We start from the raw sequence: 25,960 nt of genomic DNA on the forward strand, positions 1-25,960 counted from the left end.
CAACATCTACTGTGCATATAGCTGAAAACTGAAACAAAGACCTTAGCATGGAATTTCAGTTACAACACCAAATATTTCAACTTCATTTTGCATGCACAATGATTTAAAGCCTTGGCTATCTGTATACATGTGATATACTACAAAACAGGGCTTACAAACCTTTGTTCACTTTCTCAATGATTTTTTCATCAATCTTGTCTACTATTACGATTGGTTGTAGCATTCCTGATAATTTGTAAAATGTTATTTTTATTACACACACCCATATTCACCTGCAAAAAATATATTCCATGGATCCTCTATAAAAAATTCCTTCTAATCAGGATAATACCTTAAGAGTTAAGTGACATATAATGAATAATGAAGAGTCAGCAATGAGTGGTAAAAGTCAGTGCCTTACTAAAAATAAATAAAATACAGAGGAAAGTAAAAATAATGGGATATAACAGAGAAGGAGGGGGGAACCTCACAGACTGTTTTGGAATGATTCACATGCAAAAAAATGGAAAAAAATTCACAGTGGATCTGTTTCTCAGGGAGTTTGGTCCAAGTCTCACTGGCAAGAGTGCAGAGGCAGACTTCAGAAATATGAAGCAAGGAGAAAGACATAAAAAAAAAAAAATGAGTGAGGGGAAGGACTTCGTGCCACTTTTTCCTTTTGGCCTTTATACTCTACACACATTTTCCTTACCCTTACTCATACTCGTTCGTCTGGGGGAAATGTTGGGATTGGGAAGTGATCCATGAGAATGAAGCAGCTTGAAAAGCATTATATTAGTCTGTGGAATAAGTAATACTTCAACCAAGTGAAGTAATGGAAACCGCTTCACCCAAGTAATTTAAAATTGGACTGAATAAAGCACTGGAGATTATGCTGAAGGGAACAATTCTGCATTGGCAGGAGTATGGACAAGATGACTTAATAGATCTAGTGTCCATGTGCCAAATCCTGAGATCCGGATCCAGTTTTTATTACTCTATCGTTACTAAAGTTGAACTTCCATTCACGTTATTGGGAGCTCACCCTGACACAAGGAAAAATTAACCAAGAGGTTCACGATTTATGTGCAAAAACATGAATAAAAACTACTTCCGTATCATTTAAAAACTTAACTTGCTACATAATAATTATAAAGTTTGAGTGCAAAAATAATAGATCTATATAGAGCACTCCTTGAATTATTCTAACAGCCTGCCCAGAAACGTTACACAGAGTTTATCTGGTTTAATTAGTTAAGACCTGCCAGAACCAGTGAAAACCCTATTGCTCACTTGAAAGAAGTCTCTGTGTGTATGTTATGCTGTTCCTGAAATGCGTGAAAATATCCTGTGAATAAAATATTGCAATGAAAATTAAAGTTTAAGTACGCTTTTCCATTTAAGCATGGGAACAGTATTAGTCGTCATTAAAAAACACATAATGTAAATATGAGCAACAGAATTTTTCCCTTTTCTTCATTAAATATCAGTGGGGCATTTCAATGTAAAGAATAGAGGTTTAGGCTAAATGGAGTCTGTTTTCCTTGGTGTAGAAATATGTTTAAAGGAATTAAGGCTCTTCAGACATTGTGCTAAATTCTGATTTGGTTTAGTTTTAAAACAAAATAGTACTAATTAAACCAAAATTAGTCCAGAAATGCTATTAACATATTATATATGAGCAATTTGAGGGTGCTCTGGGGACAGAGATGCATATATCCTCGTATGTACACAAGGGCTGCTTTAGATGCAGTTAAATAGTTCCAATTTTTACTTCATCCCCACTCACACCAATACCTGTCACCCACTAAGATTATTCCTGACAAGGAAATAGTGAATCAGTTCCCTCTGGCACAATATAGAATGTTCATAGAAGAAAAATCAAAGGCCATATTAAGTGTATCGGAAAACAAACAAACAAACAAGCAAAAACAACCCAAACAAAAAACCAAAACAACAACTCAGAAAGATAGCTTAGGTAGCAAACTCTTTATTTTGTGTTATACAGAGATATACATTAGTTATACTAAAGGTAAAACTTCCTAGTGTGGGGAAGAGGATTGGGAACTGCAGGACAGTGGAATTTTTTACCTCCTAATAAAAAAGCCATGTTAAAAGTTAGTTGTGATCTTATTAAAGATTTTTACACTATTCTGAAAATTTTCAGAAAAACTTTCTGAAATTCATCTTTTTAGGAATTCTTGATTGTGCTTATACTAAGCATTAGTCTGCATGAGGGCATACTGAGGACTAGTCTGCACTAGTCTGCATAGCTTTCTGGAGTAAGGTTATTGCCCAACACTATAAGGCTACAAAAAGTTATGTATGTTTCCAAACTGGGAAAATGGAAATCATGTCTCTTTTTTTTTTTTTCTTTCTATTTCTAGGTATACATAGAGGCTATAGAAAACCTGGCATATCTTAAAAAATATCACTAAATCAAAGTGAAATTCATTAGTGAGCACACACAGATATGGGGGAAAGAGCTGCTGTCTTGCAGCAGCTGGAGAAGAGATAATGGCGATGAATTAACCTTGGAGGGATTCATAGTCAGCCCTTGGGTGTGCAGACAGAGCGATGTGTAGCCTGATCCTCACCCAGACCCTGTCCAGATGAAGACATAAGCAGGAGGTCCCCTTTTCTAGAAGGTAAGGCTTAGCTGGCACAGCCAGATGTGTGGCTCCTAGCCACACAGGTCAAAGAGGTTTCCAAGGCTAAATAAAACCAGATCTGTCAAGTCTGAGCAGTCAGGAGGATGCAGGCACTGGCTCCTCCCTTGCATGCCCCTGCAAGTGAGGACAGTGCAATATTTCTTCCTCCATGGTTCTACATGTTCACCTGGCAAGGGCGCAGCATTATAGCTGCAAGAGAAAGGGTGCAATGCCTGCTGCCATGTCCCAAGCTCAGTAGAAGACAATCACTAGCAGCAACTTAGCCTCAGCTAAGACAAATTCACCTGCGTGGGACACAGCTTCTCCCTTTCACTGGCACTAGCTCATTTTGCCAGGTACTTTGCTGGACTCATTGAAAAACTGTCACATGCCAGAGACAAAATGGTATTGAAGAGGCTGAGAAGAAAATAGAAGTGGTCTGATGCTGCTGCTCTGACAGAACAAGCCTTAGGCAGCTAATATTGATTGCACGATTTTAGAGGAGTGCAAGAGCTGCTTTAATTTACACCACCTACCTAAGCACCTGTGGCTGACCATAGGCAATGGAGAACAAGCACAGCAGATATGCAGAGATAGATATTGTTAACATTGTATTATTGCATTAGTACTTCACAAAGACTGAAGCATGTATCAGGTCTCCCCTGAAGCTGTTCAAGCTCAAGACGGGAAGAGTAATTGCTGCCTAGAGAGCTTATGGTCTATACGATGACCAGAAATGCTGCAGTCCGCCCCAGCTTCAGCTATACCCTGCAGATGCACCTGATTGCTTGGACCATCATTATTTTTAAAGCAAGTAAAATGTCTTTCTGCTTCTTTGGGTATGGAAGGCATCACTTTCACAGTATGCTTCATCTGGAACTGTATTTAAGTAAACTCAAGAGAGCACACTCTATATAGGCAATACAAAATCATGTGTGATTTTTCTGTCGTTGTTTCAATAGACAGGGCTTGAGTAATGTCAGGGTTTATGGCTTTTATTTTATTTGGAGGGACTACTTTTTAACGGAAGCAGGAAGCAGTCCTTGGACACAGTAAGTCACAATGTATAAATAGCTCTACTGAGAGTATAACAAAGGCTCTTTTGTGCTTTTTTACCAGCACAGCCAATCATATATGCAACTTAGTAACATAAAAATACCTCATCCCTACTTATGACACCTTTACCTTATAAAAAATTAATAAGACATCCATTTAGAATGTCTATCAAAAGCACTTTATTTTCTGTGCATTGCTTAGGAGAAGTCATACAGAAGTTGAAATTATTTTCTTTAATAATTAAAGAGAAATTCAAGAAATTTGCTGTTGTCTGATTACTAAACAGAGCATACAGTTAATTTGTCTTGAATTGGAATACATTTGTGGAAATATGCTTCTCCATATGGTTTCATATTTATTTCTGCAAGGTGAATACAGTGACAGAATTTTTTCAAATTAGACTATACAATTTTTTTATTAAATCAAAACCAGTACAGTTCCTACTTAGCAAGCGTTCTGGACCTTATTTTAAGCCATTTGAAGGAGGTCTGAAGTTTATTGGATTTTAAATACATCCTTTTCTCCATCAAGGGTCTTTTAAAGGATAGTTTAATCTGTCTAATTTACATTCAGGAATTTCATTTTACATACCAGGCTCTGGGACTGTCAAATCCTTTGGCTTTTCATTCTTATCAAACTTAATAAAGGGATCATATATAACCAATAGGATGTATTTTTTTGATTTTTTTCCAAATGCCATTTTCAAACCCAATTTAGGTCATATAGGATGCCAATTTTGTACAGTTAAGAAGTGAGATAGGTTTTCCAAAGAAAGATTATCAGTAGTAAGTATAAACATATGTCAGCTCATTAACTCTTTAAAGATATCCAGCCCATCATACTTCATTCCCTCCTACATTTTCCAATAATACACTAGGTCCTGCTTGAGGCTTTGTAAGGTCCTGATACAAAGACTCCCAAAAACAGTGGAAATCTTTTGCTTTCCTAGTGGGGTTTTTACTTAGGGAAAATCCAATACATCCAAACATTTTATTGAGTGGGCTTGATCACATCTTGAGATTTGGGACAGATAAGGGCCCCATGCAACCTATTCCAGCCACTGGTTGGAATAGCTTCCAGTGAAATATTCTCCAGCTGCTCCATAATTTAAAAGAGTTATTACGTCCTACTTACAACTAGGGACAGAAGTTAAATTTGCCTATTGTCTGTCAGTCATCCCGTCTTCTCCCTGTCTCCTGCAAATGTAATACTCCATTCTTACCTGTCTAATAAAAGAAGCTTTTTTCCCCACTTAGTTAAAATTAATACAGCTTCTACACAAGGTGTTGATTTGCATTTCTTAATCATGAATTTTTCTTTTTAGTGTTATGATAGAGTTTAGGAAGTATTTTTTTTTCCCTGTACTTTGAAAAAGAAAGGTTCTCTTATTTCCAGCTTTAGGAGCAACCAAATTTAAATCCATGCTAATCCCTAAAGTCAAGTAAATTCTAGCAACTCCTCAGAAGTAGTACTAATGTTACCAATTACTTTCTTCCTCTCCTTAGCGTGATGCAAATTGATACAGACCAATGAAAGTGGGTTTGATTTCCCTGTGCAAATGAATTAGATGCTACACCAAAAATCAGTAATATACCCAACTTGAATGATGTGCTAAGCATTTATTCCTTGTATACACAGAATATTTTAAGATTAATAAAGTATTCATATATTTCTTAGGCTTAGTGAAAAAGCGTGTCTGTCTTTCGTGGAGCTTTGTGCTCTAATGGGGATAGGTGGGGATTCCGTCAAATCCAGTACACAACTTTCATTAACATAAGCCAGGCAAAGTTTCACTGGTAGCTATAGTTAAATAAAAATTATGAGGTAGAATTTCTTTTCTCATGTACATGAATATGTTTGGACATATGGAAGGAGGACAATCCCTCCTTTCCTTTGTCTTCAAACAGAAGGAAAACGAGCTTGAGGACTGACTTATTGCTGGCTCCTCAAGCAATTGCTACATCGTTAAATCAACCTTTAAGATTTTTTCCGATCCCTTTTCTGCAGACAGCCAGCCATACAGTACCCATTTGCTCATGAGCCTAGTCGATCCCATGTCTTATGATGATAATGAAAAATCATTTGAAAGTCTATACCACTTATTTTAAATACAGGGCTAGCATAATTAATGAAACATATAGCGGCACTTTTCAGCACCCTTTTACAAGAATGGAGCACAATATTTAGTCTTAAATACATTCAGATCCAAACATTCAAAAGCTTTCAAGCAACCACTTCCATTGCTCTTAAAGGAAAATGTGAATAATAACTCAGAGGGCTAAGCCTGTCTCACAAGCATGGTCCTATGTGAGAGGCACCTCACAGCAGCCTTTTCCCCAGGAGAACAGAGAGAAAGGAGCAGGGTTCAAAACATCTTCCTGCCTCCTTCCACAAGCAATTAATCTTCATGCACACTAATCTTCATGCTATCTCATTTATAGCAGCTGGTAGCTATGGTTGTCCACTGAAACCTTTGCTTACCTCCCATTGCTGTAAGCCAACTCCCACCCCTACTAACAGAGAAAATAGGAAAGTAGGCACCCAGAGCATGCTCAGCTGCTATTGCCTGGGCTTGCACAGAAATGGGGAAATCCTCAATATTTTTCCATCTCTAAGTCTATCCCTGTGTAAAGACTGTTAGGATAGCATAGCATCAAACTCACTTCAGAGGCTATGGGCCAATATACAACAAGGTTGTCACAGTAAGTAAAAATATGATCTGGACTCACATTCAGTGGTATGGAGTCATCAGCAAACATACAGGGCCAGAGAGAAAGCTCTTTCCAAATATATAACCTGGGATTTTTCTTATTGCACCTCCCATGCATAGAAGTGTTTGACAGGATTTATAAAACTGAATACATCAAAGAAGGAGAATGTATAGGTTTAATAGCATCTGTTCATCAGTTAGGTCAGAGAGACATGGAGGCTTGCTTGTGATCTCAGGGTAGATAGAGTCCATAGTTCCTGATTATGTTTCCAGCAGCTATCATTTAGGAAGTCTATATCACCTCCACCAGAATAGAAGGTAAATATAAAAAAAACCACTCCAGCATCCCACAATATCCACACTTCCATCAGCAAGAAAATAAGATCCATTTTACATTCACACTTGAACCATTGTTATACGGCCAATAAAAAGAACATATGAAGCCCTACTGAAGAGCAGTTTTAACTTGACAGCATTTCTGAAGTGTCTGGGGAAATCTGCTGTCTATGAATGCTGCATAAATTCTGCCGTTGTTTTCTACAGTACTGCAAAAGGAAAACTTCCAAGTGTCGTTCACAGCAGGAAATGCCTTCAGCCTATTTCTACCCACAACCAATAATTCTTAAGTTAATATCTGGTGGGCCCCTCCAAGCATTTCAAAACAGCATGCTTTCTGCAGTGGTCTGGTAAGGACTGTATGTCCTACAAAAATTGGTAGTATGACTTACGCTATCACATAACAACATGTTTCATGGCAGTTTGGTTTACTGCATCAGTGATGCAAGTTGTGATTAGAAAAAAAAACAGCATACAGTGATCAAGGGATGTTTTTATGTCTTTTTCTAAAAAAAGTCCTACTCAGATCCCTGCTATCCTATTCCTACTCCATCCTTCCTCAAATCCCTCAGTCATAAAGTGTTGATGGTATTCACCAAGATTTAGAATACAAGAATGGGGTTTTCCATTCCACTTATCACTGCATTAAACTTGCTTCCCTTTCATGAGAAAGTTTCATCCTATCTATTTATCATATTATTTATTATACAAGACCAGACTTAAAATATCCCTGTATTTACAAACTTTCTATATGCTATAAGACTAAAAGAGCTGTTTGTAGAGCATCAGACCAGTCATTCTGTTAATAGTAGCTAATAAGGAATATCTACAAAGAAATATGAAAACCAGGGCATATGTGGCATGTTTATATATTCAAATTGACATCACCATCCACACAGATGATAATGAAATCTGCACTGATCATCTCATTTTCATATTATCCAGCAACTTGCTGCACCTTTCAAGCTGGCCTATTTCTATGACTCATATAGCTAGAACTTGAAGTGAGTTAATGATGTGACAATTTAGGCTATCTGATAATCTTATTCTAAACTTCCAGCCACATCTCATTTTTAGACATTAATAGACATCCTACCAAATAAATATATTTGATATTATGAAAAATGTATTAGGAAACTAAATTAAATAATTTCTAAGGTGTTTGGGTTCTTTTTTTACAGAAAGGTGCATACTTTTATTTATTAAAGTGCATTTTTCTTCTATGAACTTTTTAAAGTTCAAAGAAAGAGCAACACAAAAACCAGAGTAAAAGGACATTAAAATCTCATTGTGGTGTACATTAAAGTCATTTGAATGATTATGCGAAAAATGAATTTTCAAGCTACTGTTCCTGTTCTTTACATTTTAATATTAGCTTCAGGATTATGCATTTCAGAAGCAGACAATACTCACTCAGTTAGAAAGAGATTACCTTAAGTCTTCTTTATGAAAAACCAGGGAGAAGTAGGAACCTTAAGCTCACAGCTATGTCTGTTTTAACTGTGCTGACCACATTTGTGTTTCACTGCATTGATGCTGAGCCTTGCTCTGATTTGAAAGGTCAGAGATTTGAGGAGATATTCCTTAAGGACTGTGTTCTTGTTTCTGGCTATTTGACCATGGTACTTTTTAAATGTTCACCAAATAGACCTAGGTTTACCTTTTTCAAATTTCATTCTTTAAAAAAGAAACAGTTATCTTCTTTCAATTCATTAAGCTAAAAAAGTCAAGTCAAAGTACAAAAGTACAATTTCTCGGCATGTCTGCTCTATCCTTATTTGTTCCATTTTTGAGTGACTGAGTATTTGATTCAGTTCAGGCAGCCACCACTCCCAGTTCCTGAGATTCAGCCAGGTCTCTCAGGCCCATTCACAATTCCAGCACTAACTTTCCATAATTATTTTATTTCCTTAATCTTCCCAATGGCTGGTTCAGCCCCAGGTGGGCCTCATTCCTCTCCAAGTTCAATAAGACAGCCTCTTACTCCCTCTGCTCTCCTGTCTCCTCCAATTTTGATTTTTGCTGGCAGCCTCACAGTATCTCCTCTTCTCTCTCTTTTACACAGACAAACACACACATGCACATGCACACATTAGCATGGGAAATACCACAAACATTTGGAGGGAAACAATGGCAAACTGCAATTTTCCATGCCTAGAAAATAAGAGAATGAACCAAAGGATGACCAAGAAAAAAAAAAAAAAGTGAGTATGAGGGAGAGAGAAGGAGCACAAAACTTTAAATAAAGGAAATGGAAGGAAAACCAGAAGAGTTTTAATACAGCAATAAAAAAGGTGAAAAAAAATGTTAATTGAACATATAAAGATAAGAATAAAAAATGTAAGACATAATTAAGATGAACAGAAAATGTAAAACCAGAAAAAACCTTAAGCCCCAAATAACTCAAAGCTGCAATTTCTACCTATCTAACTAAAATATCTATCTCTAGAAGTGTTTAAGAAGATGCAAAGAAACCCAACCAGTTTCATCTTATTGTCTCAGTGTTAGCTTATCAGTATTCAGACAGTGAAAATCAGACAGTGAAGTTGAAAATGTTAAATGCAGGAGCCTTCCCTCAGGTTTTACCACAACATGTTAACCTGGAGTGCCGTACTATCATTATGCAAGTGTAATGCTGCATGCTACACCCTGGTGTAGCATCCAACTGTAGTCTACAGAGACTAAGTCTGTCGGCTGCAGCTTAACAAACTATTTAAATACATGGCTGATTTAAAGCTATGGCTATGTCTAACCTGTGGAATCCAGGCGTGCTTCCCAGCTCCTACAGCCGTGTGTGTTTCTGTGTGTGTGTGCACCCCAGCTGCACCCTGGCTCCACACTAGCTCTCTTCCACCCTCCACCCCCACACCCCGGTTTCCGGCCCAGCCAGGTCCCCCCCGGATGATCGGGGACATGGCTATGGAGCACACCCCACAGTTTAGACAGAGCCTCTGGGAGTCATCGAGTGCTATGTTTGCAGCAGCCTGAAGCAGAGCTTTGACTCCGGGTAATTATTTTGTGAGCTGAGCCTTGTACGAATATTGTCCATTAACAGTTTTTCTCTGAAAAAGCATATCTTTTCTCACTCTCAAAAGCAGAAATAAGTTCAGTTCGTTTTTTACAGAAATTACTTTAACAGCCTGTGCCATATTTAGGCAAAGGAATCTGAGCATACAGCAGGGCCAATCTGGTAACAAAGGACACACCGGTTTGGTGAAAGCAGCCAGAGCATTCACGTGGCCACATTGCCATGTACTGCACTGGAAGTGTACTCTTAGGTGTCAGTAGTTCATGCCTGGCCATCTGTATTTTGTCAACAATAGCAATTCACTTTTTAATGAATGTTTAAAGTCTCAATTCCCCCAGGAGTAGCAGCAATAGAGAGCATCAGCTATTGCTGAAAGAACGGGGATTCTAGGAATAAACAGAATATTGTGGAATGGCAAACGGGAACCAGTGACCTCATTATTCTGGAAAATGTCTCCTTTTGAACCACAAGGAACTCTGACAATTGTAAAGGTCTAGTCTTGAACAATGGAGTTTTGCAGAGATAGAGTGAAAGCAAAATTGAGCCCCCTGTGTACTTATGGCAGTTCTTTATTATGTGCCATGTATTATCATGTTGTGTTGTGTTTTGCTTTATCGTTGTTGCATCTTTATTAAAGGTGGGCCAGAAATAAAACCCAGATGTAAACATACCTGCACTTCCAAGGCACTTGGCTTTAGCTAAGAACGCAGCAGCTGAAAGCCATCCTCAGCACATTTTGTTCTAGAAGGTTTATATTCTTCTTCTCTTAAAACAAAAACCAAGGAAAACATTTAAAATTGCAAACAAAATCTTACTGTTGTAAAATAATTATGTATTATGTTGTTTGCTGCAGTTTAAAGGAATCTGGTCATGCAGGTATGGGGAATGACTGACTTTAAAGAGAAATGAAGGAGGACAGCAATTTTGCTCTCTAGTCTGCAGAATACTAAGAACACAGGACACATTCATGTCCTAAAGTCAAGGGATTTCCTTTGTTTAGGCTTATTAGGTGAATTAGAGACTAGTGTCTTGCACTCAGACACTGAGGTCTGCACTGAATTCTTGAGCTGTAGGACACGAAACCATATAAAGCAAGAGATGTCATTATTCCAATGACAACGGAGGAGAAAAATATCCATTGCTGACAGGCCTACTCACTCACAAGTCCATTGGTGTCAACATACAGAGCAGAAGAGACCGAATAGCTTAGGAAAGAGTTGGTTATATCTGGCTAAAAAGGAAGGGTAAGAGCTGAAGGGGAGCAAAATACTGTATGTCAATATTTGCCCTACTGAGGAACAGCAGACACATACTGGAAGTGAAGGATACCATATATAAAGAAGTGAGTAACCACATGTATTATTTCAGCCCTGTGCCCCAGCTGTAAAACATTATTTGAAGTTATAAGGTTATAATAGTTGCACAGCTGTGGGAAGGTGAGGGTCATCCATTTTACATACATATTCAAATTAAGAATGCAGGGCTGCTGGCACAGAGCAACAGCAATGATATGGACTCAAAAGTAGGTATGTACAGAACAACAGTGAAAAATCTTTTTGTTTTCTCTGTTGGAGATGGATATGAACTTTTTCACTCCTGTCTTGGTTGTGCATGGTTAGGCCTGAAGGTGGAAAACTATGAACAACCTGGGCACTTATAGTACAGATTCACAGAAAATTCAGGAACCTAAGTAAAAAACCAAATCATCCAAAAACACCTGATGATGACCTAAATAAGGTGGTGCCTAAATGCCATAAGTGTTTTTTTTTTTTTTCAGTATTCAAATATGTTGCTTGAATCACACATCTGTTCATGGCTAGAACTGCCATGGCTAGACTTTCCTTAAGCCCCATCTGGATCCAGAAACTAGACATTTTCTGCATATGAATATGCCTGCTCAGCAATACACAGGTCATATGTACCTCAACTAACTCCTAATGAACTAGTCTGGGTACCAGAAGCTCATAATTTATCGCTCCCCCCTGACTAATTTATCCTTTTTTGATATGTCTTCATGACCTTTCACTACGTCAAAGAAAAACAGAATTGCTGAGGTTGGAAGGGGCCTCTGAAGATCATCTACTATGAACCCCTGCTTCAAAGCAAGATCAGCTAGAGCAGGTTGCTAGGATCATGTTCATCTGCATTTTGAAATATCTCCAAGTATAGAGACTCCACAAACTTTCTGGGCATCCTGTTCTAGTGTTTGACTACCCTGACCACAGTGAAAGAGTTTTTTCTTACATTTAAATGGAATTTCTTCTCTTTGAGTGTATTTATTGCCTCTTGTGTTGCGGGGGCTCAGGCTCAGTAAGCTTGGATTCTGCTCTAGGCACAGATCCTAGCCCCTTGTCTGCAACCAGGACACTGAGCATTTTCTGTAGTTGCAGATCTGCAGGCACAGCAGGGGACATTTGACTGATGCTAGAAGTCAGAAGCTTGCAGCCTTCACCATCATGGGAGTCTCTGAAACCAGTGGCTCTGCCTGCCTATCCCTTCATACAGTTGGAGTTCAGGTTCTTGCAGCTACAAGGTCTTGGAGAAGATCTCATCAAACTCCTTTTCTTGTCTCTGATGCTACATAGTCTGTAGATCTCCTCTTGCATCTCTTTTACTTAGTGACACAGACACCATCTCCTGCAGCCCCAGCCTCAGTGGGGCATCCCTGCACCCACAGACCTGCAGAGCTGCATCCTCCCTTGGGAGCTCAGGTTGAGTTCAGGCCAGAGGAATTTGGTCTAGTTGCTGCCATGTGACAGGTCACCACCATTGCTGAGCATATGTACACCGTCCTCAACAGAGTTTCTGGCCCCCATCTGTGCACCCTTCTGCCCAAATTGGCACAGACTGATGAATCTCCTGGTTGCTTCTATTAGCTGCAGTTTGTCACACATGTGTCACACAGGTATGCCTAAATGTCCTGAGAAACATATCCCACCTGGTTCTCTTAGTACAAGACCAGGAAGATATGTCTCCCTAAAAAAAATACAGTAACAGATGCTGTCTTCAACAATGCCAACAGAAACACTGGAGAAGTAATTTTTCTCCCTGGGGTTTGACATTATTTGCTGTCTATTGGTGCAGTTCTAACCATGTTTAAAAAGCGGACATTGCTATCCTCTATTTTTACTCTGGAGTGGTTGAAAAGACTCAAGTAAGCTCTGATCATATAATTGAAAATACTTTAGAGGTATCCTTTGACCTTCAGGAAAAGGGTACTACCTATTCACTTGCGCTGGGCAGTTCACCGTTTTCCTTTTGACCTTAGGTGTTTCCTTGGTCAGCTAGTTAACTAGATCCTGGTTTGAAGCACCTATGTACTGGGAGTTTAGATACCTAATTTAGGGGACTAGATAGTCTCATACAACTCAGAATAAAAATACTTAAAATTATAAGTGTAATCTATTGAAATTTCTGGAATTTAGATCCAAAAAGAAGAGTGATGTCCCTAAATACTACTGATGCTATGAGTTCCAGGTCCTTAAATCTCCAAGGACTAGACATTCAGATGCTCAACACATCTGTTCAATGCACGAATGAATGTCGAGCTCATTGTGATGCCAAATGAGTAAGAGTTAGGAAGCTAGCTCCTGGTGTTGGATTCATAATTGTTCAGCACTCTCCACGAATGTAATTTTGTATGTCTCTCATTTCTGTGCTAGCAAAGATGACAAATCAGTAACTTTTAGCTGCAGAGAAGGATTTAAGACCTCTGAGAAGCAAATTCTACTTTTAATTATGGCAAAGTGAGAAATGTGAATTGAACATCACCATCATATAATAACCTGTGGTCAACAAGGAGTAAAGATAACCTAATAGCAGCGTCAAGATCAGAAATTGAGTCATTCCTTCTATATTAGGAATTGTGAGACCCTCAAAAATAGATCCACCAGAAGTAAATTATATAATATTGTATTATCTACAATAAAACATATAAATTGAGTTGGGTTAGTTCTATCTGCTAAAAGATGTCAAAGTCTGTACAATTAAATTTAACAGGCAAATGACCATTCTTTCCATTAAGGCCAGCAATATGGAATGGACTGTGTATATACATTTAAACCCTCTTTACTTTCCAAAACTGCCTACTGAAAATGAACCATGGTCTCTGCTATCTTCTAAATCATGCCCAGCTGCTCTCTGGGAGATCAGTAATTGTCTCAGGACAAAAACTTGCAGGGGACAATTCCAGCGTTTATCAGTAGAGACTCCCTGTTCAGGCACTCACAACATTCACTGGAACTCTCTAATTTTCCAGTATAGACATGACCTTAGTAACTTCTAAATCTAATACTGATTTTACACTTAAAAAGAAGAAAATAAATTTTAAAACTAAACACCTAAATTAATTAATTTTTTTAATTAGGAAATGGTCTTAAAGACGTGTATTTTTAAATGGAAAATTAGTATTTTCCGTTTGATTTTCCAAAAATAAAACATCTGTAATAGTGCTGTTTGCCTATCCATCTGTCTGTTCAACCTGCCTGTCAGTTCTCCTCAAAAATTTTCAAGAAAGTAAGTGAACATATAATACAAACCCAAGGACCTAGAGTTTATTAATATTCATAACAATCGGTATTCCTTAAAGTCAAGTCATTACATAAGATGTGATTCTCTGTCAAAAGCTTCATTTCAAAGGATAATGCTAGAAGTTGATATAGGAATTATAATTATACAAGAGATCATTCAAACATTGTATCTGCATTCAAGGCTATAGTAAAAGCACCCTGTAAAAATCACAGGTATCCAGACTGGTGACCTGTTTTGTCTCATACAAGACACTGTAACTCTCAGAGTTGCATGATGTGAGGACAAGAAGCAATAGGCACAAGGTGGAACACAGGAAATTTTGACTAGATATAGGAAAAAAAAAACAAAACAAACATTGGAGTGGTTGCCCAGAATGTCTGTGAAGTCTCCATTCTTGGTGATACACAAAAAGTGACTGGACCAGGCCCTGAGCAACCTGCTTTAACTGGACCTATTTTGAGGAACAGCTTAGGCTACACAAGATCCTGAAGCTCTTTCCAGCCCACACAATTTTATGACTACTTACGTGGACTCTATGAGCAGAAAAGGAAGAGTTGGTGAGAGAACTTCAATCTGGTCCAATTAACTCAAAAAATAAGTGATTCTTGAAATGGATTCATCTTTCATTGGTAACTAACATGTATTAACTGTATATCTTACTGGCTTGTTCAGATACTCTTGCCTCTGTTGAGTTGCAGTCATTTGACTCCCCTGTAATCTCTATCTTAGTAAACTGAATTTCTGGATAAATCTTAAAAGATGGGAGGCCTTCTAGGCTGTGACCAATAGCCTATCACTGATCTGTGTAAAGGCTCTGGATTCAGCGGTACATTTATATAGGGAGAAATACAAAACTGCTGTTCTGAAAACAGCAGAAAACAATATCCACAGACACATGAAAGTCTAACCCTAGGCAAAATCAAATGAACCTAGAGATTCTCTGAATCTAATGCAAGGTTGAATGACTGCTTTAAGGTCATCAAGACAAATAATCTAGAAGTCTTTAGAGAAATCAGTCACAAGAGTGTAAACTTGAGAAGAAATGTGGAACAATGACCTGAGTGCTGAAAGCAACTTAGATAGTGCAAGTAAGCTAAAAATGTTATTGGCTGTTTCTACAGTTTTCTTAGGAAACAGGATTTTGTGCACATCCTTTACAAATAAGCAGAATTGTACCAAAATGGGTGTTGTATCTGACTTGTAGTACACTTCTGCAAATTGAAGCAAATCTGCAGGGCTCAATGAAAACAAGAATGGAAGAAATGGGATATGCAATGTAATTGCCAAACACATGTATTTGTAGTATTTGAAAACCCTGAAGATACCTAGTCAGCTCACCAGCTGTCACTCCAGAAAGACACATTTTTTCCTTATCTGCCAGTCCCATACAAGTGTCCCAGGTATCCTACTTTGTCTCAAATGGCACCCACCATTTATGTTTAGGCAAGTGAATTGAACCCAAATTGTTCAGACTGAACATAAAATTTGTGTAATCTTGTCCCACTTGCCACTGTGGAGGCTAGAGGTGGCTGGTTTTGCAGCCCAGTGTTGTATTTCTCTTCTTACTATTCTCACCCCTTATGCTATGGTGGGATGAAGTAAGGGCCTTTCAAAGAGAAAAATAAATTAAGGGAGGCCTTATCACTCATCCCAACCAGAAGGAAATAACCTGGCAATTCAGGCAGCCCAGACAGTCCTAAGAATTCTACTTTCAAGCCAAATGCTTTTGGTTACAGAGATGATCTCAGACAATTCCATCTTTCTCTTTGGGTATTAAATAACACTCTTCTTTGTTTTAAATAATACCCATTAAAGCACTTGAAGGAAAAGACTACCCATGTGTTCTCTGACTGGAGCATTCGAGTTTTCTGAAACCAGAGGGAAAACCTTGCTTCAGTTAATATTTAGGTCTTTATTCACCAAAAAAAAACCACAGTTGCCTGAGGTTAGGCCATGCACATTTGATATGGTACAGACAAAAGACTGTACTGGAATTGTTTCAAATAAGTTTCAGTGAAGGAGAAAGGTGTGGAATAGTTTCTATATGAAGAAGGTTGAGCAGATGGGGACTGTTCTGCTTGGAGAACAGACCACAGAAGAGGTAATAAAGGTCTAAAAAAACACTGAATGGCAAGAAGGTGGATAGAAATAACAGTTCATGTATTCTTCCTTACAAGAATTACAGATTATCAAATAAAAGTATTGGTTGGCAAGCCCAAAGTAGAGATTCTTCATGCAAGACACTTCATGCAAGGTACATGCAAAGTCTGTGAATCCTTTTTACAGAATGTTGCAGGTGTCACAATTTTATATTGTGTGAAAAGCGATTAGAAATATTAACGGAAAAAAATATCAAGAACTATTAATTACAGAGTTAAATGGCACGTGACTGACTCCAGTTTGCATTGGGACAGAAAAACTCAGTATATGTTTGGCCTTAAGCAGATGCATTCCTTGAGCAGGTACTACTGACTACTGTCAGACAGGCTGCCGGGCTGGAGAGGCCTTTGGTCTGTCTGATGTAGCCATTCTTACATTCTTAAATCCCTTACCTGAATAAAACAGGGCTGCACTTTGCAACGAGGTTGCTTCCAAAGACAGAATCTGAAGCTAACATATGGCTCTGTGATTCTGAGCAGAAACACCACCCTGCAGTTCCAAAACTCCTTCTGAAACTTGTTCATATATTCCCAGCATTATCTGATGAAAAGAACAATAAAAAAGAACACTTTGCTTACAAAGTCCCAACCAGCTCCTCTGTTATCCAAACCAAAGCTCCACACTTCCCTGAGGTTTCCCTGCCAGAACCACAAAAGACATTGGCACATTCTATAGGCTCAGGCACCAGTAAAATCCAATACGTATCTAAAGAAGACTGATTGCCTGTCCTTACTGCAATGATTTTAAGGCCCAGTTCTCCACAGGGGAGAGATACAAGACAGCCAGGAAAGACATCGTGAAAACAGACTGTGAGCATATAAATCATCAGTGCAATTCAGACATGGAAGCTAGGAAGATGACTCCTATTTGGAAGATTAACTACACTGTACACGCTAAGGCAGAGCAAGCACATCTTTTGATATAGATAAAATGCAGAATACTGCAGGGACAAGAAAGGAATCATCCTTCTGCCCCCAGTGAAAACATTGGCTTTACTGAGCCAGGAACTGGAAAGTGTTATTTTTAGCTTGTGTTGAAATATAACCTCCAGACCATAGCTGGGAGGAGGACTGGGGCACTTGCCTACAATGATTCAATCTAGTATGGAAAAAATATATGTTCTTACGATGATTTTCTAACACCAAAGAATTTGTCTATTTTAATAAGCCCAGAGAACCTAGGTGTCTGGTGATTTCTTGTCATAAATCAGGAGCTCATTAAAAAGAAAAAAGTATTAAAAGAAGGCAAGGATTCTGGCAGGAGTCTTGAGAAAACGATTGAAAAGCATTTTTGACGTTTCATTCACTTTGCTACAATGTGTGCAAAGGCCACAGCTCTGAGCACTAGTCATTCTGAAGTCTGCCAACTAAGTACCTGAAAGCTCCTGAATTTACCAAATTTTAGACCATGGATTCAGTTTTATGCCTGTGCCTGGATATTCCCTGCTTAGACCAAAGTGCAATGCTGTGGTTGTGGGAGGGAGGTATGGAAAGTCATGCTACCTGACCAACAGGAAATTCAAAGTGCATCAATTGTAAGAGTCCAAAGAGCTGTTGAAAAGTAAGATAAGGTTCAGAAGGGGATTACTGTGTCCTAAATGTGATATTTTTATTGAGAGGGCAGTGCTTAAATTACATTTTTATGAGCCAGCGTGGCATACCATCACTTTTTCATTTTACTGGGAAGCTTGCTGGGACTTCTCTGGTTCACAGCTGCAGAACGGATTAATTTTATCCTCCCCTGAATGAGACCTTCAGTCCCACTGTAGCTTCTAACTTGGAAGCAGCGTGCAAGGATACTACAAGACCAGAATTATTACATCATCAGACAAAATAGAAGAGAAACAGCAACAAAAATGGATAAAATGCTAAGACTTGATTCAGCAAAAACATCTATGTGTATGATAGCCTTAAGCATCCCTGTTTAGTGAAGCACTAAAGCATGTTCTTGGGCTTAATTGAAGTTAATGAGATTTACACAGGTCCTGAAGGTAATCACATGCTTCACTGCTTCATTAAATCAGAATTCAAGTATTATAGGGCAAGGTCTATCCTCAGGGAATTCCACCGAAATACAGGGTGATAGAAACCTATAAATCATTTTAAGGTATTTGTTATTAAAATGCATGCACAAAAATATGCTAAGAGGAGTATGGGTTGCATGAGAGTTGAGCCTCAGAATAGCACTTTGTTTAACAAGATATCTGAGACATAAGACCTGTTTAAGTGTAACATCAGAAGTAACTACAGTGAAGCCAAGGCCGATGCAGCTGAGATCAATATTAAACCCCAGAGAAGGGGATTTTCTAAAAGTATGGGGGGAGGGGAAGAAAAATGGAGAACAGGTCCCTGGAGAACGTGATGAATGATGATGGGTCAGGCAATATACTTCTGCTTCCAAAAGCCAGGCTTAATCCTCACTCAGGAGTAGACATTGTGCCACATATTTAATCTATCCCTTAGAGAGAGTCAAAAGGATCAAAAGCATCACACAGATACTTAAAGGGAAAGGTCATATTCCCATTGAGGACTAATGACTATATCCGTTCCTGCAAGCATGGGGATTTCTGAGGAGGGAACTAAAACTGCAATGTTTCCAGCACTAACTCTGGCTGTAGGGTGTCTGCTGTCACATCAGCTCCTTGAATCCTTCCCCTTTATTCCAAACTACCCTCACGCTGTGAGCTTGCAGCTCCCCGTGTTTCTCCTGCAGCTTTTCCATACCTTTCAGCAAAGGGATTTCTTTAACAAAACTGAGCTCTGTGATCAGATCACCCAAAGCCACTGCAATGTCTCAAAACTACCAAAGCCTTTGTGGTTACAGAAGAATTGTAGAGAGCTGCTATAATTTAAGAGCAGGGATTTTTTTTCCACTGTAGTGGTTCAATGTGTGTTGTGCGCACACATGTGCTTCAGCACAGATGGAGATTCAAATGAATATCAGACCCTTTGGTGTGAGTTCAAATTTCCTGAAGGTGTTGGAATGTCTGTAAAACATCAGATGCCCTTTTGGTTGTTTTTTTATAAATACATTTTAATTCTCTGCTGATTTGACATTTCACTTTATTTAGGAAAAATGGGGGAAAAAATGACAACATATTGAAAAAAGTTATTACGGAAAAAAAGAACAGGGAAAGGGAAGGAGGCTTGTATGTCCCTGGCAGCTACCTGCCTTTCTTATACAAAGCCACCTATGATTCTTCTACAACCACAAACAAGCCAGGTTTTCTTTGTGCTCTGTCCAGAAAGGAAGTTCAAAATATGTACATCTACTCCAAAGCTATTAATCTTTTTTACAAGATTATTGAGGGGAGTAGAGAACCATTGTCATCTTTCTTAAAATAAATTTTCCCTGAAGCTTCAGGAATCTTTAAAGTAAGGTTTAAGATTTTTTTTCCTTTTTCTCTTCTAACACATTTACCTGCTAAAAAATAGTTACCCTATGACGGATTTATTGTATTAATTATATCTATTTCTTCAGCAAAAAAGGAAATCTTTCCCAGCGTGCTGCATTGAGAGCCCTGCATAGCTGGCTTTAGTTTCAGCTTGCTACTGTCAACCCAGACCCACAGGGCTGGAGGGGTTGTGCATCCTCTGAGGCTGAAGGATATGTTGCATGAAAGAGTTTCTAAATGGTCAGTAAGACCAAAAAAACCAACAGTCTTGGAACCTTTACATTTTCCAAAACGGTTTCAATTGCATATTGAAAGTAACATAAGGCAAAACAGCAACAAAAATCAGAGTCAGACCCCTAAACAAATGTCATCACTACTTAGACTTCAGTGAGGGTGTTAATTATTATCACAAAGTGAGGAAACCACAGAATTGTTGGACCAAACACACGTTTCATGTGGAGAAAGTAGTACAAACAAACCAAAAACATACATCATTTTCCATGGAGCACAGAGAAGATCCATCTATTTATTCAACAAGCCTTAGGGATCCTCCTCCTGTACAAACTATCTAACCTACTACAATACAACTTGCATCCCAAGGCTATTACAGCCTTCCATATGCCTGTAATTTATTAACTATCTCAGCTATGAGATTACAACTGGAAGAATTCTGAGCGCTGTTAAGAAGGAGCTTCTTGTATGAAATCTACATACACTATATTATGATACTAACACTGGAGAACCAACCTTCTCCCGTACATTCACACATGCTATTCTTTCAGAAAACTTAAACTAAATTTAAGATATGCAATTATGCCACCTGGCTATAGGACATGGGATATAACTACAGGAAAGAGTGTACATGCTATACCCTATTGCTAAGCCATGCACATGGTAAAAAACATGTACTTTTCAGTGCAATATGGCATAAGGAGCAGTGATGGATATAGTTCAAGATTTACCCTAGAGAATGACAAATACCAGGGACTTCACATTAAGGCAATAGAAAGGCCACAGTAAGTAGGTTTTTGAATAATCTGTCTAGAGGGTATCCTCCTTCCCTTTTCAATCTCACATGATTTGTTACCTGAAGCTGAATGAAAAATAACATATCCTAATATGTATCTAATACAGAAACATTATCTAACCATGCCACAAAGATTTTATTTATGAACCAAGCTCGCAATACAATTACTTACAATGTTGAGGGCAAAACAGAGATTAAGCAGTTCACTGATCCATACTCTCAGAATTAAGCAGGACAGACAGATCCTTTCCTGGTATGCACTCATCACAATGAGCAATTTTTAGAGCATCTTCTTGCTATATACTGATGTCCTAAGTGATAAAAAAGCTAAACTGACAAACTTAGGTTATGTCTTTATTATCACATTTACCTGAATCATCGCCACGCCGTCAGATCTTATTTTTAAACTGTTAACCAGCAGCATTTTATAGATATGTACAATGGCTGTACACTGGTTCCTACAGACAAAATCTAGGTTGAGGGAAGGCAAGGGAAAATCTGCAAGAACCTTACAGAGCTGATGGAACAAATCTCACAAACCGAAACTTCAAGTCAACCTTATGGAACCCCTGGAAATTCCTAACAAAGTCCTAAAACTGGTATACTCAATACGGCTAAACTGCTTTAGTTAAAGGAACTTTTAACTGAGGTCATCAACATTAGCAGTTTGAGTCTACTTACCCAGTTTAACTTAAAAACCAAGTTTAACATGGTCTAATTTTTCAACTGACCCAAAACAATTCCATTCTTATATTTTCTGCTGTATGAATTTTTTCAAAATGTCTCATATTTAAAAATGTGCAAGCAAAGCCAATGCTGCACAAACCACACCTTTCCTTGAATTTATTGCCATCTTTTCAGAAAGTTTATTTAAAAGAATATAACCCAAATATGTGCTTTTCTATGAAATGTACTTTTCAAGTTCATTTTGCCAGAGAAAATACTCATTTTCCAGAATGGCATATTTCATTTGCTACCAAAGAGGACTGACTGTAACATAAAGCTAGTGGCTCCTTTAGAAGAAAGAGAAACAATTTGACATGGTAGGTCTGGTATCCTTCTGCAATATCAAATGAAGCCCTACATTTTCAAAATGATGCATGGGAATTTAACCACGTGATGCCCATTAAAGTCAATGCCAGCTCCTATGGTTTATGAGGTCACAAGAAATCCTTGATGGAATTACACCCCTGTCCAGCAAGGCTGATTCTCTTGTATCACAGACAAAGTCTGAACCAAAGCCTATAAAGTCAACAAAAATGTCTGTAGTCAGTTCAGACAGGTTTGAATCAGGTACTTCTGTTGGAAAGAGAAAACCAAGAGAGAAATAAATTACTGAACGATTGTTAGTTTAACAGCATGGTATGGGTCCTACGTTGATACACATTCCTGTATAGTAAGGGGGAAATAATGTCTTCCTGTGGTCGTGCTGGAGGCATCTGATGAAAAAGAGAAACACTAGGGAATATTCCTTGGAAAAACAAAAGGACATCCTGTGAGAATGCAATTACAAAGTAATTCTTTAAGTATACCTAACAGCTATCATACAACATACCAAACACAATATACTTAAGGAATAAATATTCTGGGCTCTTTGTGCATCACCTGTGTTTTTATAATTTGCTGTACTGGTGCACATCTTTCAGTTTTGTGTTTACTGGACTGAATCTTTTAATATCCATCACACACTAGTAGCATTCAACTTCCAAAAGCAAAACATGGCACCCAACTTGCACAAAGATTTTGCACAATGTGGTATTTTAAAACACTCAGTAGTTAATAAAAGACTATGGTCTATCGATAAATTGATTTTCATATTCTCTCATTTGGAATATGATCTTGCTTTATCAATAAACTGATATGGTGATTGAACACTTTCCAATTCTCTGGGTTTCAGGTAGTATTCCTGCAGTTATATTACTAGCAGCACAGTGACTTGCTATAGTCTCCTGCATTTGTGTACATAAGATATAATAACTATATTCAGAAAGTAAGTGTTTGTCAAGCCACATGGTGATACTCAACATTAAAACATGGACCAGCAAATTTCTAGGAGTTGGTGTGCCTGTCTAACATAGTCAGGATTCCATCAAAGTGTCCTAAGCTAGTTAAGAATTTAGGGAGCAATTTGCATGCACACAAGCATTAATACATGCATCCCTTGCAAAAACAGGTATACAAAAAATCAGACATGCTTATTGAAGGAGACTTGCACAGAGCAAATAAATAATCTCTCTAAGAGAAATAGCAAATTTGGAAGCATAACAGCAATGAGATAAGGATTATCACTTGGTGTTTCCATGAGTGCATGGTGTCAGCGGTTTAGCTAGGTTTCTGTTATCCAGGGCTATACAACACGTGATTGGGGTACCCTGGCCAGACAAAAACATAGACTGTGCAACACTTATTTTACAGCAACCCACAGATCAGATCAGACCAGAGAAAGAGGAAAAAAAAGCTGATGCTTTAACATGGCACTTCTCCGAACTAGGGAATATAGCTGATACAAATATAGCTGGACTGCTTCTGGATTCGGCTGCCTCCATACTTACTGCCCTGCCTGTCCACAAGCTGCATAGGTCACCTACCAGATAAGTGTGAATTAACCGTACAGGGAATGCAGTGCTGTATCAAATGAATTTCTGTAGCAGCTGTGGAGACCGTGGCAAACTTTCAGAGCCTTTGAATGGCTGATCCCAGTGGTACCATGGCTTTTCATTTTCCAAGAAAGATTCTTTTAACACAAGCTGGAGTATATTTTCTTCTGTCTTTTGTTTTAGACTCTGTTATTACAATTCTTCTGAAAAAAAAAAAAAACAAAAAAAAAAACAGGAAAGTTCAGAGTGGGGCAACTTTTTCATTACAGAGGATTGAATCACCCAGTAAAGGACAAAGTTTACAGCAGGAATCCTGTGAAAGAAGCATTGTGTACGTATGTTCACATCCAAACCTTATAATATAGCCTGTAATATTTTACCTTTTGCAGCCAGACTGCTTTCCTTGCCTTTGCTTAAATGAGCAGTCAGAATACACACAGCTGGCCTGGGTTATTCCCTTCTCCCATCATCTTTTCACCCCTCATGAACATCAAGCTCCAGCTAAATTTTACTGATAAAGACAACGCTATGCAGAAGCAAAAATACGCATTTTTCATGCTGTACAGCTGAGCGGGGCTAATAAAAAGTCTTGGGCATCAGCTTAAAAGGGGGACAGGAAAGGGCTGATGCTGTGGGTGGAACTGGGAGGGGAGGGAGGCTGGCACGGTGGGCTGTGGAGGGAGACGTGTCAGTCCTTCAGCTGGAGCCAATGCCAGTCACGCTACACGGTTTGAACAGCACTACCTCAGAAGTGCACGCGTATTTCTGCAAAGCGTTTGACTTCCATCTGAGGGCATTTTGTATGAGCTGAGACGAAAGCTATTTGAAGTCTTTTTATAAACAACATAACTTAGGTAAGTATTTGACATGGATAAATACTTTGCAAGCAGCATAGAATTATTAATTAGGAATTTGCAATCTCTCGGTTGACACATACTCCAACGCCCTATTCCTGAGGAAGTATTGAGCACCCTGATACAAAGTTTGGAGTATACAGACGCCAAATCACAGAGACCAGGGTTTTAATAGGCTTTCTAGAATGGAAAGATTAAAATCAGTGCTTCGGGGCTGTCACTTGAACTAAACCTTCAAGTCCCTCCCCCCCCGCGCTCGGTGGGGGTTTAGCTTGATGCCCTGCTCGCCACAGGGCCTGCCGCCCTCACCTGCGTAGAGCTCCTCTTCCCTTTCCCCCCATCTTTCACGGCCCGAAGCCCTCGCCCCCTGCAAGGCCGCCGCGTTTCTTCAGCGCAGCTGAGGGAAGGAACAGGCTATCACCGCGCCCAAAAGCAGACGTGTGACGGCGCTCGAGCAGGAACCCTGGCCGGGGCAAGTCCAGCCGAAAGCCGAGAACTGCGGGGCTCGGCGCCCCGCGACGGCAGCGGCCGGTACCCGCCAGCGCCGCGCGGCCGCCAGGGGGCGCCGCGGTCACCGCCGCGGGGCCGCGTGGCCGGCGCGAGGGAGCGGCGAGGGCGGGCGGCGGCGGCCGCGTGGGCAGCGCGGGGCCTGGGCGCGCTCCCGTGCGGGGCCGTGGCGGTGTGGCGGGCGGGCTGCTTGCCGCTCGGCCGGCGGGACTTCGCCCGGCGCGCAGCCGACGCGTCTTGGAGGAGCGTGCAGCAACTGATGAAAGCCGTCGCTGAGGATACCACATTTAAAAGCTAATTAAAACAACCCCTTCCGTGCACAATCTTCAGGCTGCAAATGAAATAGCTATTACGAACACTTGCTGGGAATTCAGCAGCGGTCTGAAAGACAAAAGTCTTTATAATTCGCAAGTAAAGGAGAAATAGCTGAGCAAAGGCTTTCTCTTTTTTTTTTCTGTCATTCTAACCCCGTGTTTCTTTCTGAAGTGTATCTGCCCTTTTCTTAATCTGTATTTTTAGATTGGGTTTATTATCTTTCCGGCTTCAAATAATTGACACATAATGCATGCATGAAAACAGATTGATGTAATCTTTGAGAATAGGATCGCAGGGCTATAAAATGGAAAAAAATGAATTAATTCTCCAGTTTAAAAAAAAATAGCTCAAAAAGATATGATTTATTAGGAGGAAAAGTAACTCATGCTTTCCTGTTAAGCTATAATATGAATGGTAGCATTTTGAACTCTTGGCCTAAAATAGTTATATTGAGCTTTGATCCTTAGGACGTTAACAGACGGGAAGCAGAGGAGTGAATTGGGGTGAATTTAATAGTATCCAGAGATAGAATAATTAACTCTTATGGTGCCTATTAGCAGCTAGGGTCTGAAGGAAAAGGATTTAGAAAAATAAAACCAGGAAGGGAAAAGAGGCATTTCTAAATATTGTTAGGTATATTAAGTTATTGGAGAGAAAATTATGACATCCTTCCTTAATATGAGTCATGAAATGAAAGCCAAGTTTGTCTTCTTTATTATCCACCAAAGAGGATAACTGAAAACAGGCTGAAAGGTTGTAGGCCACCGGTTACCATCACTGCTCATTTCTTGAGCTTGTATTCTCTTCTCATATTTG

This window comes from Athene noctua, chromosome 2, assembly GCF_965140245.1.
Source record: "Athene noctua chromosome 2, bAthNoc1.hap1.1, whole genome shotgun sequence".
NCBI lineage: Eukaryota > Metazoa > Chordata > Aves > Strigiformes > Strigidae > Athene > Athene noctua.